Source organism: Vombatus ursinus, unplaced genomic scaffold (genome assembly GCF_900497805.2).
Source record: "Vombatus ursinus unplaced genomic scaffold, bare-nosed wombat genome assembly UNPS02005659.1, whole genome shotgun sequence".
Lineage (NCBI taxonomy): Eukaryota > Metazoa > Chordata > Mammalia > Diprotodontia > Vombatidae > Vombatus > Vombatus ursinus.
This window is the reverse complement of record NW_020945437.1, coordinates 5,988,916-6,007,479: the sequence shown is the minus strand read 5'-3', so window position 1 is coordinate 6,007,479 and position 18,564 is coordinate 5,988,916. Positions and strand designations below refer to the sequence as shown.

Genomic DNA, 18,564 nt, shown 5'->3' with positions numbered 1-18,564 from the left:
AGGGTAGGGAATGCTATTTCTACTTTTATTTGTATCCCTCATACCTTAGCACAGTGCCTGGTACTCAGTGAGTGCTTAATAAATGCTTATTGACAGAGTACATATTCATTTTGAAGGAGAAGAACATGAGGGATCAGTTTTAGTTCTCTTATTTCTAGAGATTATAGAATTTGCATATTGTTCTCTTCATGGAAATGAATAGATGAATGAGAAATAGTATGGAAACTATTTAAAAAAAAATTAATCTGACTGGAAAAGGAGGTGAATGAGACCTGGAGAAAGAATAAAGGAAAATGGATGGGTAGCCTGAGGACCAAAAAACAAAACAAACAAACAAAAAAAGAATCAATGAAAGTATTTAATGTATTGAGAAATCAGGCACAGGCTATGATTGGCATCCTTTGATGAACTTCCTACATTGATAAGAGCACAGTTCTATTCAAACACTGAAAGGAAGAAAATACAACTATTTGATATGTCTCTAAAAAAATGCCAGCTTATGAACACATTCATTTCTTTTGCTCCAAATGTTCAAAGTGCCTATTTAAAGGGATTCAGTGATAAGAGGGTTCCTCCCTCATGCTTTAAGGCTATTGGAAAACTAGAGGTCAATTCTATCAGGGGAAAGTTGATGAAGGATGGTATGAACATGGGACAACTCATTAGGGAAGGCCCTCTTGGGCAAATGTTTCTCGTTTTTTTATTGTTGTTTTAGTTTTTTTGTTTGTTTGTTTGTTTTGTTTTTCCTAGTTGGTGAGGAAAATAACAAAGATCAACTTTTGAAATACAAGTCTCTAGTTTTTTTTTTTTTTAGGCTCATGTACTCCCTCATAAGCGATGTCTTATATGATCACTCCAGTTGTTGGTATTTTCTCCTTCCTCAAATTTTCATACACACATATCATCTACCTATCTATCTACCTACCCATATAATTTAGGAGGACTGGGAAAGGGTTATTGAAGGAAGTGGGACTTTTGAAGGAAGCCAGGGAAGTTAGAAAGTGTACATGAGGAAGGAGAGAATTTTAGGTATGAGAAATAACCAGTAAAAATGTTTGGAGTCAGAGAGGCAAGGAGGTCAGCGTTACTGGATGGCTGTGCATTTGGAGGGGTATAAAGTATAAGAAGAGCAGAAAGATAGGAGGTCCAGGTCATGAAGGGCCTTAAAAACAAAACAATATTTTATATTTAATTGTGGAGGCAATAGAAAGCCCATTGAATTTATTGAATGGAGAGGATGGGACATGGTCAGATCTGTGTTTGAAAATCCACAACCGACAACTGGGTGTAGAACGGACAGGAGTGGGGACAGATAAGGCAGGGTGAACAACCAGCAGGCGATTACAACAATCCAGACATGAAGTGAAGAGGACTTGTAGCAGGGTGGTGTCAGTTTCAAAGTAGAGTGTATATGAGTGATGTTGTGAAGGTATAAGTGATGGGATTCTGCAACTGATAATTCAGGGAAAAGAAGAGGGAAAGAGATAGAAAGGCAGAGATAGACAGAAAGACACAGACAGACAGAGAGCCAGACAGAGAAAGAGAGACAAAGAGAGACAGATAGACAGAGGCAGAGACAGTCAGAGACTGAGAGAGGGAAATGGAGAGGGAAAAGGAGAGAGAGAGAAAGCGAGAAAGAAATAGAGACAGACAGAGACAGACAGACACAGAGAGACAAGAGACAGAGAGACACAGAGACAGATAAAAGGAAGACGTCAGTCATTTAAGGACTACCACTCTTTCATGCAAAACTAACCACCTAGATTGAAAACTGTTCTCTGTTTCAAAGGTTTGTTTCATCTCTCTAAAGTTAGAAACTTCCAAACAGCACACAAACAGGGTGATCTCACCTGTGATCCAAAAAATTGAACCTACGCCTCTTTCTCAAACTCCAGACTGCTTTTCAGGCAATACCTCAAGAACCTCATGCTAAGTCATATTTCAATTCAAGTTTCCTCATCCACTTAGGAGCATTTATTGCAACTCTGATCTTAACAGAATCAATGATTTCTTAGCCACCACTGGCAAATCCCCTGACAAATAAAAAGTACCAAACACTTAATGAACATTGAGAATTTTTCCCTTTCATCTAAATTCAATTAAGGAAATCAAATAGCCAGCACATTTTAAGTGTATTTGGAATGCAAGAATGTTTCTGCAGCCTGAAGATAATCAACTCGTCATTGCCTTGAGGATTCCTTTCTTCTCTGAAAATATCATGACCTCATTGAGTTCTGTGATAGGGAGGGAGGCATATTGAACAACCCCTATGTTAAAAAACAAAACAAATAACAACACTTTCTTCTTCTTTTCCTCCTCTTCCTCCTCTCTAGTACATAAGAAAAATATCTTCACCCTTCCTTCTCCCACACATATATTTGCCCTACACATAGCATTTAGTAATTTAGCAAGCATTGATTAAGTTCTCTACTGTTTATAGAGGACAGTGATCATACTAGGAGAAGGGAACATATAAAGTTTGGATAAAATGTAGATCCTGTCCTTGTGAAGTTTATATAAAAACATTATGTACATGTATGTATGTATATGTATATATATATACAGATGAGAGAGAGAAAGAGAGAGAGAGGAGAGAAAGCGAGAGAGAGAGAGAGAGAGAGAGAGAGAGAGAGAGAGAGAGAGAGAGAATGAATGAATGCTTTTAGGTTTTCAGAAAAAGTAGAACTAAAAGAGGGAAAGAAGTAAAGCTAAAATTCCCAGGTCAGAGCAACTGGACCTTGGAATTTCAAAACAAGTTGATAGAAACACCCTGTTGGTAATTGATTCTCTCTTCATTCCCCTTTTATAAATCCTCTCCATAAAGAAGGATTTCATTTCTAACCAACAAGGCATTTAGGTCAATGAGGCAAGCAAAAAAGTTTTCTGTAGAAAGTTTTCATTAATAGGTTAATGTTGTTGTTTGACCCCACCACAGTTCGTGGTTTCTGTACTGAGCACTTGTCAAAAATGAGATTCATTTTGTGTTTTTGATCACGAAGGTGGAAGAAAACCTACTTCTTTCTTCTCATGACATTTCCTGTTGCAATATTTGCGTGAGTGTTATGCTTTCCTGCTTTCATTTCTTTCCTTGGGTGTACAGGAAGAGTGCTAGAATTGGTCGTACCTACTTTGTAAGGTTGGCCCAGATCTATGTGGGGGATGGGGGAATAGAGTAGTGGCCCGCTTGCTACTTGAATTCCTTCCTAACCATTCTTGAACATCTCAATCACAGCATCCCAGGATTTTGAGTGTTAGAGGGGACCTTAATGGTTATATAGTCATTCAATCTTTACATGAAAGGAATCCTTACTACAACTGCCTTACCAGTAGTCATTCAACTTTAGCTTTATGACCTCCAAGAAAGAGTAACCTGCTACCTCTCAGGGAAACCATTTCATTTATGTGTAGTATGAATTATTAGAAAATTTTGTTTTATTTTCCATTAAGCTTTACTTCTTTGCCACTTGTACCTGTTACTCCCAGTTCTAGGCTCTGAAGCTAGATATTTGAAGATAGCTATCATTCCTCTCCTCTCCTTCCCACCCTCTGTCTTGTGTATAGTAAATCTCCACTTTCTTAAACTTATCCTCATGTGACAAAGACTCAAGGCCCTTTACTACCCTACTTCCAAAAGCATTCTTTAGACACTCTCCATTGTCCTTCAGTTTAAACACAAACTCTTCTAGAATGCCTTTCCTTACTCTCCCTTCAACTGGACAACAACTAATCTCACAGATCATTTTGTTTTGCGTTGCTTGGATGTACTTAGCATGTATTATTGTGTTATTACAGTTATTTGTGCATGTACCATATCCTCACTAGAACAGAAACTTCCTGAGGGAAGGAATCATATTGAATTCAAACCTTATGACTCCTGTTATATGCTATTCTCTATAAACAGTATAGAACTTAATCAATGCTTGTAAATTACTGAATTTAGCTATTATTGAATGCTATGTGTAGGGCAAATATACAAATATGAACAAAGGGGTAGAGATCTCTCTTTATATCCCTCAAATTAATAAAGTAATTATTTGTATAAATGTCTTTTGTATAAATATTTGTGTAAGTCCCTATATATGCCCTCCTTGAGGGCTGTTTTTGTTTGATATATTTGTATTTTTCTCAGCCCCTAGCAAGGAGCTTGGTAACTGTTTAACTGATTGAATCAAGTCTAAGTGAGAAGAATAATCAAAGGGTATGTGTGTTTCTCTCTCTCTCTCTCTCCTTCTCAGAAAGAAACAGAGACAGAGAGACAAAGACAGAGAGACAGAGACAGAGAAATGGAGTATAATGATTTAATTCCTTAAAGTAATAAGTATGAGCTAGCATTTGGATAGTACTTTGAGGTTTGCAAAATACAAACCTCATTTTATTATAGAAATAAATGAATTTGACCCATACGAGTGCTATTATTACCCTAATTTAACAGAGAAAGAAAATTAGTCTCAGAGAGGTTAAGTCCAGGGCCACACAGTTAATAAGTGGCAGAAGTCAGGTATGTATCAGATCTTCCTGACTCCCAGTCTTGTCATCCAGACTTGGAGTCACCTGGTTCTTCCCTCTTTTTCAACTTCTGTTAATACAAATCTTTTACCAAAATCTATCATTCAAGGGCAGCTAGGTGGCACAGTGGAAAGACACCAGCCCTGGAGTCAGGAGGACCTGAGTTCAAATCCGGCCTCAGACACTTGACACTTACTAGCTGTGTGACCCTTGGCAAGTCACTTAACCCCATTCTGTAGCCAAAACAAAACAAAAACAAAATCTATCATTCATCCTTCAAAGTAATAGTTTAAAATTTATTCTAAATAATTATAACCAGCTTAAGTCAGGAGAACGTTGTGTGCAGTAACAGCCTCATTGTACAATGACTGACTTTAATAGACTTAACTCTTCTCAGCAATAAAGGATCTAAGATATCTCCAAAAGTCTCATGATGGAAAATGCTATTCACATCCAGAGAAAGAACTATGGAGTCTGAATATAGATTGAAGCATATTATTTGCTCTTTTTTTCTTCTGTTTTGTTTTGTTTCTTCTTTCTTATTGTTCCTCCTATTGGTTCTAATTCTTCTTTAAAACATGACTAATATAAATATGTTTAATAAGAATTTATTTGTAGAGCCTATATCAGATTGCATACCATCTTGGGGAGGGAGAAGAAGAAAATTTAAAACTCAAAAGCTTATGGAAGTGAATGTTGAAAACAAAAAATAAATAATTAATTAAAAATTATAATTAATTAGTTATAATTTTATTATATATTAATTACAATTAATTATAATAATTAATTTTTTAAAAGTCATACGAATACTTTAACTGGGTTCCACCTTTCCTTAGTTGCCCAACACAGGTTTCTGATAGTAGAGCTGAAAATCACTGTCTTTCAAGACATTTCAAGACATTTCTTTCCCCACTTTGCCTTTGGATAGGCTGTTCTCTGTGCCTGGACCACTCTCCACTTTACACCTTTATCTCTTGGAATCTCTTGCTCCCTTCAAAGTGTCACCTCCTCCAGAGGGCTTTCCTGATTCTCCAACTTTTTGTGCTCTCTCCCTCAATCTCTTTTGCATTTGCCTTGTAAACATTTTGTTTTTACTTGTCTGTGGACTCATTGTGTCCCTGCCCCACCCTCCGCCTTGTAAAATGTAAGCTTTTGGAGGGCAGACATTATTTTATTTTAGTCTTTGAATACCCAGGGTAGACGTTTGCTTAATCAATACTTGTTGAACTGAATTTAATTTAGATAAAGCCACATAAAGAAAACACACACACACACACACACACACACACACACGATCCATGTGCCCGACTGTGACTGATCAGACCAATACAAGCTCAGAATGTCCTACCACAGGTCAGGCAAGTCCATGTGAACATTTGGGGTGGCTTCTCTAAATCTGGACATCTCACATTTCTTTTGAGCTACTTCAATTCTGCCTTGCTCATAGAGCACAGCACCTTCTCTGATGAGGGCATGCCATGCTGGGCAGTCCTATGCCAGTGTTCATGTCACACAATCAATTCGAAAGTGCCTATACTCACACATGCAAGTATACATGTATACCTATACATATACAAATTTGAGTATCATCCTCTCACTAAACATTAAATCTGATTCGTGGTCTAATTTGGTTGAGGTTTTTTTTTTTTTTTGACATAATATCAGCTGGTTCCCAAATCCCATGTATCTAGAAGTCTGTTTCAAGTCAGATAACAAGCAAAAACCCTAATGAAGGCCCAAATCCCATAGGTAATCTGGGCTAAGCAAAAGGCCCTCAAGCAGGAGCTATATAATGAGCTGATGTAGGGACATGACAAACCAACCTGGAAGGCAAAAGAAAACATCTGAGGCATTCACGGGTGCACAGCCTTGAGCGATGTGCTCTCACTGTGGGTGCTGGGGAAAGACTGCTGTCAACAGATCTGCCTGGCAGACATGCAGCCGGAAGGAAGGGATGCAGTTGCTAGTTTGGAGCAAAGCGTTTGAGCTGCAGGTGAGTCAGAGAGACTACTGTTATGAAGAGCTACTGACTCTCTAGACTTTACAGGGGCTACAGATTCCACTGATACGAAACCAGAGAAGAAAGGACTTTTGATTTACCATTAAAAAATAAGATACACTTACACATATGCATCTAGACCATTATCAGTGGGGGAAAATTCTAGAAAAACCTGACATAAACTATGGAAAAAGAATAGGACTTGCATCCGGAAGACCTGGGTTCATATGCCACTTCTACTTTTCAACTGTGTGACCCTGAGAATGTCATTCAGTTTTTCTGACCCTCTGTTTCTTAATCTCTAAAATGGGCATACTACTTATGTGATCCACTTCATAAGATTGTTTTGAGGAAAAATTTAATTATATATTATAACTCATTTTATTGCACTTTGCAGATACTGCATTTTTTTTTTTTACAAATTGTGTCAAACAAATCTATCAATGCCATTTTTCCAACAGCACGTGCTCACGTTACATCTCTGTGTCACATTTTGGTAATTTTTGTAATATTTCAAACTTTTGCATTATTATTGTATCTTGTATGATGACCTGTGATCAGTGATCTTTGATATTACTACTGTAATTGTTTTAGGGCACCACAAACAGTGCCCATGTAAGATAGAGAACTTAATCTATAAATGTTGAGTGTGTTCTAACTGCTCCATTTCTCTCCCTCTCCTCAGATTTCCCCATTCTCTGAGACACAACAATATTGAAATTAGCTCAATTAATAACCCTACCATGGCCTCTAAGTGTTCAAGTGAAAGAAGAGGGAATTGATGTGGCAAACTTCATGGTTGTCATTTTAACAAATATCCACAGTCACCCCAGCCTTCAGCAACCACTGCCCTGCTCAGTTAGCAGCCATCAACACTGAGCCAAGACCCTGTACTAGCAAAATGATTTAGACTGGCTGAAGGCTCAAATGATGGTTAGCATTTTTTTTAGCAATAAAGTCATTTTAAATTATGTTATGTACATTTTTTAGACATAATTCTATTTCACACTTAATACACTTGCAGAGTTTCCAAACATATTTGTCCTACCACCCCCTTTTAAAAAAATACTCAGCACCCTCCTAGAATTAGGTTAGGTTAACCCTTATTTTTATTCAATGCCCTCCAATTGCTCCTGAGGCTACTACCCCACCCCCCATCATTCCAGTGCCCCTCAGGGGACGGTATTGCCTACTTTGGGAATCTATGGATAGTGTAAACACAATTTTTATATGCACTAGAAACCAAAAAAATTATGTGACTCACTTTATTGCAATGTTCTGGAACTGAACCCACAATAGGTCCAAGGTACGCTTGTATTATGCTTACTAACTTTGTGACCTTGGGTAAATCACATAACCTGCTTAGGTCTCACGTTCCTCACTCGTAAAATGAGGAGGTTGGGCTAGATTGGCTCCAGGGTCCCACTGAAATTTGAATCTATGAGCCTATGATGCTCTAAACAATGTTTTCTAAGAGGGCAATTAGGTGGTAGCTAGGTGGCACAGTGGATAGAGCACTGGCCCTGGATTCAGGAGGAATCAAATCTGAGTTCAAATCTGGCCTCAGACACATAACACTTACTAGCTGTGTGACCCTGGGCAAGTCACTTAACCCTACTGCCTAGCCAAAATAACCAAACAATGTTTTCTAAGTATAAATCAATATATAAATATAAATTTAGATTTGTCTAGGGAGGGAGGAAGAAGAGAATAATCATTTATATAGCATCTATTATATGTCAGGCACTGTGCTAAGCACTTTACAATTATTATCACATTTGATCCTTAAAACAACCCTGAAAGGCAGGTACTATTATTATGTCTATCTGAGGCTAGATTTAGTACAGTGGATAAAGCCAGGGCAAGAGTTGGGAAGACTCATCTTTCTGAGTTCACATCTGGTCTCAGACACTTACTAGTTGTGTGACCCTGAACAAGTCACTGAACTCTGTTTGCCTCGGTTTCCTCATCTGTAAAATGAGGTAGAGAAGGAGATGGCAAACCACTCCAGTATCTTTGCCAAGCAAACTCCAAATGTGGTCATGAAGAGTTAGCTACAACTAAAAATGACAATGCTTTCTGACACCAGGTCCAATGTTCTATTCTCTGTGTCACCAGTTGTTTCTACATACACACACACACACACACACACACACACACACACACACACACACACCCCTAATTCAGTGTTTCTCAACCCACAGAACACTTTTCTTTACCATAAGAAATCCCACTGCACTGAGCATCTAATTTCATAACAGATAAGGGTTCCTGGTCAGGCTAGGCTCCAGACCCACCTCTTCTTCTCCTTCCCTTCTCCCTCCCCCTTTTCTTTCTTTACTTTCTCAGGGCTCATGACCTTCCTCCAAAGACAGAGACCACGGGGTGCCTTGATGGATATAGCGCTGGATGCAGTTTCAGGAAGCCCTAAGCTAGAATATTGCCTCAGAGCCTCATTAGTTGTGTGACCCTCCCTATTGTCACTTAACCTCTGTCTTAGTTTCCTCATCTCTAAAAATGGGGATCATAAGGTTACCTACTTCACAAAGGCATTGTGAGTATCAAAGGACATCATATATGTAAAGCATTTTGCAAACTTGAAAGCCATGTATAAAAGCTAATATTATTAGCAAACTGTCATTGTGATCTTCCCCAAAGGCCAGCTGGTAAGAACAGACAACAGACTGCAGCTGGGGGAGGGAGACTGAGAGATGCTGAGGAGAAGGGGAAGTGAAAACCTGAGGGGTGAAGAGGAAAAGGAGGAATGGGGGGAGGGGCTCATTTTGAAATCAAGCATTGTAACCTCTGTGAGTTCAGGAGGGACTTTTATTTTGTTTGAGCTCTGAAACAGCCATGACATTAATTATAAGATCAAAAGGGACTAAATTTATAGAGTAGGCCAAAAGAGGTGATTGATCATTTATGATGTTTTAAATGGTTATATGTTGAACAGAGTTTCTTAGCATGGCTAGAAAAAAAACTTACTTCACATTAGTGTGAAGATATACTCCTTGAGAATCATAAAGCTATATAATATACACACAAGTATATAAAGAGATTAAGTACATGCATATTTCCATACACATACACAAATGTATATATACATAAATACCTATTATATACCTCCTCTGAATTACTTCTCTTATTTTTTTTCTCAGATGTGGAAGGAATCCTGGGTTCTCATAGACCAACAGAATGCCAGAAGAAAGCAAGTTCTGACAAAGTGGCAAAATGCTTTCATGTGGACCCAGCCGAGAATCTGAGTTCTCCAAAGGCCAACTTTGCTGCATGCATACACACATATGTGGGCATATGTGTATGCACATACATACATACACACACACACACACTGTCTTCTACAGAGACCATTTTGAAGCTCCTTTGTTGATGGATTGGTTGACCTGTACTACCTAGCCTCAACATTTTTTTAGGGTCATATGTATGCACGTACATAAATATGTGATGTTTGGATCTTGATAAAACATATAAGTAGAGATATAAATTAAATGTCTTTCACAATAAGAACTGAACTTGATAAAGTATTTTGCTTTGAAAAGCACTTTACATATACTAAATAAGTAGCTAGGTAGTTCAGTGGATAGAACACTAAGTCTAGTTAGAGTCGGAAAGAGTGGAGTTGAAATCCAGCCTCAAAAATTTACTGTGTGGCCCTAGGCAAGTCACTTAACCTTTATCTATCTCAGTTTCCACAACTGTAAAATGGGTATAACAACAGCACCTACCTCACAGGGATGTTATGAGGATCAAATGAGATCGTATTTATAAATGGCTTAATACAGTGCCTGGCACATAGTAGGTACCTAATAAATACTTGTTACCTTCCTCTCTAACAAGGAGACAAATATCTCCTTCTTTGAAAATGATTTGGCTTGAATATCTCAAAGTAGCAGGGAAATAGCTGAACAAGTGGGATGATTGTTGTTATAAAGAATAATTTAGTATCATCTTGATTATTATTTAATTGGAGCTGTGAGTTCATCTTTATAGGAAGTCCCTGGTAAGGAAGGGAAGGTAATAGGCATTTATTAAAATCTACCATATTCCAGGCACTGTGGTAAGCATTTTTGCAAATATTACCTTGACTACACATATTTCCCCATTTTACAATTGTGGAAACTGAGATATCTAGAAATTGAGTGACTTGCCCAGGGTCACACAGCTAGAAAGTATCTGAGGCAAGATTTGAATTCCAGGATTCCTGACTCTAGGCCCAATGCTCCATCAACTGTGCCACATAGCTGCTTGCAAGGATTTTTTTCCTACCAAGGCAGAGGAGCACCTTTTCATCAATTCTTAGTATTTGTTGTCCTGAACAATGTCTTGCTATTCCAATGATTCTGGAGGAGAGAGTTAGGCTAATGACTTTGCACAGCCCTGACTAATTTAAATCCAATTCACTTGCAAGTCAAGACACCTGCTGATGTCATTGGTCCTTTTCCAGAAGGATGAACAACAATTTGTGAATAGTCTTAGCTGCTCCCCTGTGGGCCTAACTGGCCAGTTCCAATTGGGCAATGCTGCTATTTCCCCTCCCTCTGTCCATGTGGGAAGTTGTAATCTTGAGGTTTGGAGGCTAGATTTTTTCTACCTAGCTATTTATTCTATCATTAAAAAAAAAAAAAAAAAAACTCGGACAATTAACTCTTTTGTCTCATGTAGTTTTCATTTATAGTTTCTTGAAATATAGCTCTTAAAAACCATTGGGATTTAAAAAATTGGGATCCATATCACTCGGGCTCTCACTGATTGATCAATAATAGGTCCTAGCCCACTTGCTTTATTGTTTGGGTTTTGATGGCTCAGAGTGAATGAAAATAGCAATTGTTTCTGTTCTGGCCAGAAGCTCTAAGGGTCTTCCCTTCCCAATTTGATTCTTTTGTGATGGCAAACTATGCCACCTTTCCCCTCAATTCTAGCCTAGCCTTTCTTCGCTGAATGGGTGTTGTCTCAGACAAACTGAGACCTGGGAAAGACCTTCAAAAGGCTGTGGCCTCCCATTACATCCAGGGACATCTCCAGTCATCTTGACTCATGACTGCCACTGGACTCTGATGACTATGGAGGAGAATGAGGCTGATGATTTTGCACAGCCCTGCCTCGCTTAAATCCAATTCACTTGAAAGTCAAGACATTAACCTGGTGATGTCATTGGTCCTTTTTGAGAATGAAGGACGAGAAACAATCTGTGGGTCTTTGTTTCCTAGAGGTACTGATAGGTTAAATCACTTTCTCAAGGTCCTATTGCTAGTATGTGGCAGAGAAAGGACTTGAACCCAGGTCTCCCAAGCCAATTCTGTTTTCACTGTACATATTGTCTCACCATCAATTATATGAAGACTAAAAACACTGGGCTGGCAGACATTTTGATGCTTTTAAATGGATAATCCTAAAGCGTCTAAACTTCAACAAGTCAGTTTTCTCCTCTAATTGGGAAAACATTTTACCCCTAATTCATCCTGGGGGACACATAGAAACACAAGCTTCCTCAAAACAAAGTTTCCTACAGAGACCATTTTGAAGCTCTTTTGTTATTGGATTGGTCGACTGGTCCCATGTAGCCTTAACATTTTTTCAGGCTAAAATTTTCCTTGATGTGTTTTATGGCACAGGTCTCTGGAGTGTGAGTAAGTAGAACACATTAAAAATACAAGAGCGAAGTTAAAATGGTCTATTGGTGTTGTTTTTTAAGAAAAAGAAAAAAAAGGGGGGGTGGAGCCAAGATGGCAGAGAAAGGTGGGGAATAGGCTAAACTCTCCCCAAACCCCTCCAAACACCTTTAAATAATACCATAAAACAACTCTTGGAGCAGCAGGACCCACACAAGGATGGGGTGAAATGATTTTCCAGCCAAAGACAACTTAGAAGGTCAGCAGGAAAGGTCTGAGAGTGGAGTGCAGACCAGTGCTGGCTGCCTTGCATTCCAAGCCCCAGCAAACCAGGAGTAGCCTTTGGGAGCTACTGAATCATGGCAGCAGCAGCTGCTTCTGCAGCTCTCAGCCCATAGACAGTAAGGGGCTTCAACAACTGGTCAGAAGGATACTTCAGGGGTCTCTTTGCCATCATTGAGGCAGGACTCTGTTGCTTTGCCCATACTCAGATCTGGGTCACAGTCCTGAGTAGTAGTCCCAGAGCAACAAGGAGTATTAGCATGCTAGAGCTTATAGACACAGGGGAGCAGGGACCCTCCTCACAGTTCTGGGGCAGAAAAGAGTGCTTGTGGTCTCTCACAGATCTGAGCACAGGTCAGGAGAGTAGTAAACATCTCTCCTTAGATCATACACCTTGGAAGAACTGAAAATATACAGGTCCCTAGACATATCTCTGAAAACAGCTGCACAAAACCCTTGCAGCTTGGGGTTTTATTGGCAAAGATGCTAGAGTGGTTGGCCATTTCCTTCTCCAGCTCATTTTATAGATGAGGAAACAGGAAAACTAGGTTAAGTGACTTGTCTAGGTCACACAGCTAGTTAAGTATCAGGCCAGATTTGTGCTCAGGAAGATGAGTCTTCCTGACTCCAGGTCTGGCGTTCTATCCACTGTATCACCCAGCTACCCAATGAAATAAATGAATACAACAAAACATACACAATATGTAAACTGCAGGAATCCTTATGCACAGTTTAGTGGCCCCATGAGCTGGACATCATTGCTCTAGGCAAATCTCTAACCTAATAAGTTGAAGAGAAGGCCCTGACCTTCTAACAGGAGGCAGGGAACAACATGAAAACAGTTATGTGCATACATGACATATACAGGAAACACTGTAGATAATCTCAGAAGAAAAGTACTATGATTAAAAGATTAGTTGTTTCTCCAATGAGATATTCCACATTATCTTCTATTAGGAGGTGGCCATGAATAGAGAGCACTCTACACATGGGTGACAGCCATTGAAAATGTATGACGTTGGCGGATGGAGAGTCTTGTGCAAGATATAGTACGGAGGCCAGTGTCAATAGATTCCAGAATAGGGGAGAGGAGAAAGGAGGGGCGAAGGATACAAGGAGAATGAAAAGTTAGAAAAGGCCAGATTATGAAGGACTTCAAAAGCCAAACAGAGGATTTTATATTTGATCCTGAAGGCAGTTGTGAGGGACTGGAGTCCATTAAAGGGAGTGGGGTGTGTGTGACGTGGTCAGAACTGTCCTGTAGGAAGATCAATTTGATAGTTGAGTGGAGCATGGAATGGTGAGGGAAGAGAATTGAGGCAGGTTGAAGGACCACCAGGCTTTGGGAATAGTCTTGGTGTGAGGTGATGTGGGCCTGCAACAGGGTGGTGGCCATAGAAGAAAGAAAGAGGAATATAGGAGAGATATAACAGAAGGTAGAAGTAAGAGGACACAACCACTGATTCTATACGAGAAGAAAGAGAGAGTCAGGGTACCACTGAGACACCTCGGTTTTGAGCTTGGGTGCCTGAGAAGATGGTGGTGCCCTTAACAATAACAGGGAAGTTAGGAAAAGGAGAGGGTTTAGGGGAAGTTAATGGGTTGAGTGTCGAATGTGTTAACCTTAAGATGTCTGTTTTGTAGGACATCCAGTTCGAAAATGTAATTGTCAGTTGGACATGTGAGACTGGAGGTCAGGAGAAAGGTCAGGGCTGGACAAGCAGATTGGAAAATTATCTGTGTTCAGTTATCTGTAATAACTGAAACCATGGGAGTTAGTAGGGTTATCAAGTGAAATCATATAGAAGAGTGACCAGTATGGAGATGATTCTTTCCTATCCTTAAGAAAACATTTTGTAGGTAACTCACTGGGCACAAAATGGGCATTTAATAAATACTCAAACGAGATAGCACAAGTACAGCACTTTTCAATCCTTAAAGCACTATACAAATGCTAGTAATTGCTGTTGTTGTTGTTAATGATTTGAAGTCCAAAAGAACTAAGACAATGAGGTCTCCTGTAATAAAATAGTCTGCTCCAGGGAGTTAGGGGTCTCATCAGTTTAGGGTACGTGAAAGAATTACCCAGTTTGGCCTGCCTGGCATCATTTCTTCAGCCATCCAAAGTTTGGGAAATCATTCTAAGCATGCTACCAGAGCCCAGCATGTGCTTTTGGTGATTGGAAAATGTTGACTGTCAGACTACAAAAGACTGCTGCTTCTGTAGTATACTTCAGCTTTTGATCTTCCCTTTAGATGAACCGTGCTGTGAGAGGCTGCTTCCTTGATGAGAAAGAGCTGTAGAATATTTTGTTTCTGTATCCCTGGTGCCTTGCACATCAGAGATGCCTAATCAATGATTGTAAGAATGTCATTATAAGGTACTGTAGTTTGGAGCAATTTGATTCAAATTTAGACTCTGTCAACCACTATTTTTGCAACCTTGGTCCAGTTAATTACCCTCTCTGGGCCACAGTGCCCTCATCTGCAACATGATGGGCATGGTCCAAATGATATCTAAGGCTTCTTTTACTTTTCTTTTATTTTTATGTAGTACTTTTATATTTTTATTTCTTTAGAAAACTCTTATTATAAACTTAAACCATAAACAACCCAAATAAATATAAAAAATAAAGAATAAAATCTCACATAAAATCCTTAACTGAACAAATGAGTAGATATCAAACAAACAAGAAATGCATCTTATTCGATGTCCCTTTCCAAGTTCATCCCAGTTTCTGCTACTTTCATCTTTTACTCTTGGGGAAAAAAATTATAGACTTTATCAAATGAGATAATGTATGTTAAGCATACTGAAAATCTTAAAGCATTTTAAATATTAGCAATTAAGCTATAGATGATGTATTTGTCATTGTCATTCTGCTGCTTTCACTTTTCATATGGGTCTTATATTGTCACATTTATTTATTGAGTTTTACAGCACCATAATATTCTATCACATTAATATACTGTAACTTGCTCAACTATTTGTAGTCAGTAAACTTACAGCTCGTTTACAGTTTCTTTGCTGTTACAAATAAATATTTTATATTGATAGGTCCTTTTTAAGTGATATTTTAAAGGTAAAGTCCTCGCAATGGAATTACTGGGGTCAAAAGGTATATCACTTTTTTTACATTGCCATATTTGGTCTCCAAAATCTTTACACTAGTCTGCAGTCACATTAGCAATGTATCAAGAGTTGAAGGCTTCTTTTAACTCTAAAATATGATTTATAAATTATGAAGTTAACAACCTGAAACCTCATATAAAACACCATACACTTGTATGGCATCTAGGCATAAGTAGCTAGGTGGCACAGTGGATAGAGTGCTGGAACTGGAGTCAAAAAGACCTGAGTCCAAATTTGACCTTAGACACAACCCCTGGACAAGTCACTTAATCTCTCTTGAGGGACCCTTCCTCATCTGTAAAATGGGCATAATAATATGACCTAACTGTTAACAGTGTTGTGAAGATAAAATGAGATAATATTCATAAATGCTTTGCACACCTTAAAGTACAATATACCTGCTAATTAGCTATTATAAACTGATCCCATGGTAATTGGGATCTTTTAGAACCTTTATTGACTGTCATGAAAGTTTTCACCACTAAAGTAGTAAAAGCTCATGCCAGTGAGTATAGGGAACAATCATTTACCTTCCTGAGTCTGGAGTTAGGACCAGAAGACCTCTCAAACAGTATGCCCTCATCTCCACCTGAATGAGGTTGTATTTATCTAGTAGAAAATTTATTTTTACAGTCAGTTCTGATATAATACTTGTTTTGAATATATACATTTGCTCTGATGCAATTGATATAGTAGGGGACAACTTGAGCATAACAAGAATTTTGAGTTTGCTCGATGTCTTATTTTTGTCCTTGAAAAACAGTGAGAGTGCAGAAAATGGCACCATTTCACAATAACTCACAGGCTGCAACCCTTCTGAACCCACTTCCACAAGCAAACTTCTGTTTTTCTTTTTCAGGATAAAGTGCCCTATCTTCTTGTGCAGTAGGAGCTGTGGTCAGGGAAGGGCTGGTCCAGTCTGAGTCCTACCTTCCCACCTTCAGCCAGGGCCCTGCTTCCTGGAGTTGCAGCCCGTGTAGGCAGGCCCTCACTCCATTAGAACGTGGCCACAGGATGAACCGCAACCAGAGCCCTAGGATGATGTCACTCATTTTGTAACCTTTCAACATGTATAAATCTGTACTGCCATTTTATTAGGTTCCTATCTTTTTTTTTAATTTTTCTATCTCTTTTTATGTGTCACTGATGAAGTTTTTGAGTTTTGTGCCCCAATTCCATTTTCTCCATAAGTCCTATGGTTTTTATTTTAAGGTTTTACATAGCACAGTGATTTTTAGAAATGCACATGTTGTGTTAAAGTAGAACTAACTGTACTTATGTTGGCATATTGGAACATTTTGCTTAGCCTGAATAAAATATAGACTCCTTGAAGGCAGGAATTACTTTATTTTGATAATTTTAATCCCAGCCCCAAGCATACTTACTGGCATAGAGAGGAGACTAGTACTAATAATAATAATAACAATAGCGATAATGATAATGATAATAATAGCATCTAGTATTCATATAGTGCTTTAAGATTTATGAAGCACTTTACATATGTTAACTCATTTGATCCTCACAAGAACTGTGGGAGGTGGGTGATGTTATTACCCCGATTTTACAGGTAAGGAAACCAAGGCACAGAGAGTTTAAGAGTTTGTCCTGCAGATATCCCACACATAAAGAGTTTTAAGGTAGGATTTGAATTCAGGTTTTCCTGATTCCAAGTCCTGAGCTTTTTCCACTGGGCCACTTAACCGCCTGTTTAATAAACACTTGATAAATGAATCAAAGATACTTAATAAATGGTTATTGAATGAGTAAAAAATGAATTAGCAAAAGAAATAATTGATTTTCATTCGAAGCCTGGTTTAGTTATGGACAAAATAGGACTGCTTGAGAAAACAAGCAAACAAATAAAAAAAACCAAAAAAAAAAAAAAGAAAAACAGAAAAACAACCTTCAGTTTCAGCCTCAGCCAAGTCAGAAACGGCCAACTCTCAAGCAGGATAGCGTCACATACCGCATCATAGAATTGAGTAGTGCTATGAAGAAAGCAAACAGTTCTAGTTCATAGCAGCATTATGCGGTACATTCATTAATCAGAGGCATCTGGTGCTAATGGCTAAAATGTATGCATGAGGAGCACCAAAATGTACAATGCAGTAGAAAGAGGAGATTTGGCATGAAAAGGACTTGAGTTTGAATCCCGGCTCTATCACTTACTAGCTATGGGACCTTGTGTAAGCCACTTAATCTCTTTGGGCCTCCATTTCCTCATTGGAATGTAATTCCTCTTTTAGAGCTCGGCCAAAATGGCTTGGTATAGAACAAGCAGAGATGAGTGGGTGGAGCAACACGTAGGGCAGAAGACCTTCCGAGCCTCTCTAAACTCTTCTGAGACTTCAAACTTTATTCCAGGGCAAACTCCTCAGATTTCATCCCCCCTCCCTGACCTCCACCAACCAACCACTGCATTTCATAGAGTAGCTACTTGTTCAGTACCTTGCTTAGAGTTTACTTTTTCACTTGTTTAGAGACACAGACATAGGCAATTGGGAGCAAGAAGTAGCTTCAAGGAGTATTGCCTTCTGGAAGCAGAGAAATAAGCCACTCATAAGATGCTTTTTGACTCACTATGGATTCAAGGGAAAACTAGCCCTTGGGGTCAAAGTTGAGCTGCTGAGAGGAGGAGACATAGGAATCCCAGCTAAGTAACCCTCCCAGCAGAGATGTATGATGGTTGAGTGGGTAGGGGATGGAGGGGTGGGCTATTCAATGTGAGGACACTGTTATTAAGATGAAGGCCATCAGGACTCTATAGTTTGGGAGATGTGAATTTCTGTTGGTCCCATGTGTTGCCTACCTGTGTTCTTTACTACGAGCACCTACTTTTCCCACTGTCACTGTGTGTATTAGTGGGAATGTGTGGCCACAGGAGGGGAATGCTGTGTAGCTGTTGTATTTACCATGCAATCTTAGCAAATGACTTTGTTTTGAGAAAATCATGGTTATTGTTTTTGTCAGTCATGTGTGACTCTTTATTACCCCATTTGAGGTTTTCTTGGCAAAGA

At 38.9% G+C, this 18,564-nt stretch overlaps 1 protein-coding gene across 2 annotated transcripts in view; it reads right to left on the bottom strand.

Moving 5' to 3' along the window:
• GRM5 (glutamate metabotropic receptor 5) overlaps nt 1-18,564 on the bottom strand; it is a 626,642-nt gene that overhangs the window by 99,651 nt on the left and 508,427 nt on the right. The gene's annotated exons all lie outside the window — the stretch shown is intronic.